Source organism: Vollenhovia emeryi, unplaced genomic scaffold (genome assembly GCF_000949405.1).
Source record: "Vollenhovia emeryi isolate VEMERY1.0 unplaced genomic scaffold, V.emery_V1.0 DF951060.1, whole genome shotgun sequence".
In the NCBI taxonomy this organism is placed as follows: Eukaryota; Metazoa; Arthropoda; class Insecta; order Hymenoptera; family Formicidae; genus Vollenhovia; species Vollenhovia emeryi.
Window position 1 is genome coordinate 1 of NW_011955306.1, and position 1,133 is coordinate 1,133.

The following is a 1,133-nucleotide window of genomic DNA, read 5'->3' on the forward strand; positions in this document are numbered from 1 at the left end:
TCTACAGCCGTTTCGATCGAGCGTCTCAAACCTGCTCATTTTGTACCGGACGACGCTCTAGCCCCTGGCGATCCGTCTACGTCCGACGCTACAGACAAGCCTCCTGCTTCGTCAAGCACTCAACCGGGTACCCTGAAAACGTATTCGGGCCCGAAAAAGAAAGTACAAATCAGGTTAGACAAGAACACCGTACGTTCATTCCCTCGTGACTAAAATCTCGATACGGGAAGTACAGGTGGATATGTATTGCGCGTAAAAGTTTATATTTTCCGTTAGCCATTAGTGTTAAGTGCAATTTTCATTCTGGTCGCGGTCGCGTATTATTACTATTTTGCTTTTGATTTATGTACATCCTGCGTATGCGTTAGCTCTAAGCAGCGGTACTAGCTATAAGTTATACATCCTGCGTATGCGATAAGCTGTAAGCAGCGGTATAAGAAGAATCTACATATAATATGTCGGGGTAGCTGCAATGTACATCCTGCGTATATTTCTTTTTAATTTTAAGCAGCGGTACCAGTATATAACCCTGTAATAATGTACATCCTGCGTATGCGTTAGTCTCTAAGCAGCGGTACTAGTTTTAAGTCTTGGCGATACATCCTGCGTATGCGTTAGTCTATAAGTAGCGGTATTGTCAAATGTGTTCATACACCCTGCATAAATAAGCAGTGGTAATATTATAACAGTCTGTAATTTCTGTGATACATCCTGCGTATACACTCTAGTTCTAAGCAGCGGTATTACATGTATTTCTGCAATATTCTTTGTGATATTCGGCAGCGCCGATTGTTTGTGATAGACACCCAGTGTCATACCAAGCATTGTATTCTATTTTCTCTCCAGCGTTAGCACTCGGGGGGGAGTGTGTGGCGACTTAGAGTTGCCTTTCTACACCACGACACAGTCTATGGTCGTTGGTGGCGCTGTCCGAGTGGGACAGGAAAAGTTAGTCGTAACTCGCCTTTGACACGGTCAAGTCTGATCACCTTGCCGTGTACCAAGATCTCAATAAAGTTCTCATATATATCCTATACAGTGAGTGAGTTCTTTCCCGCCTTAGCATACCGGCTATCGGCTAAGAAGTATTGTGGGCGCTTCAGCCGGGCCGTAATAATATCGACTGGCCCCAC

The 1,133-nt window shown here is 44.6% G+C and overlaps 1 long non-coding RNA gene across 1 annotated transcript; it reads right to left on the reverse strand.

Annotated features, from left to right (window-relative positions):
• Window positions 1–593: 593 nt before the first annotated feature.
• On the reverse strand, window positions 594–1,116 carry LOC105564215. Its single transcript, XR_001009102.1, has 2 exons — window positions 682–1,116; window positions 594–643 (listed from the first exon to the last, which is right to left on the reverse strand). It is a non-coding gene; the product is annotated as an uncharacterized LOC105564215 (long non-coding RNA).
• Between the last annotated feature and the right edge of the window lie 17 nt (window positions 1,117–1,133).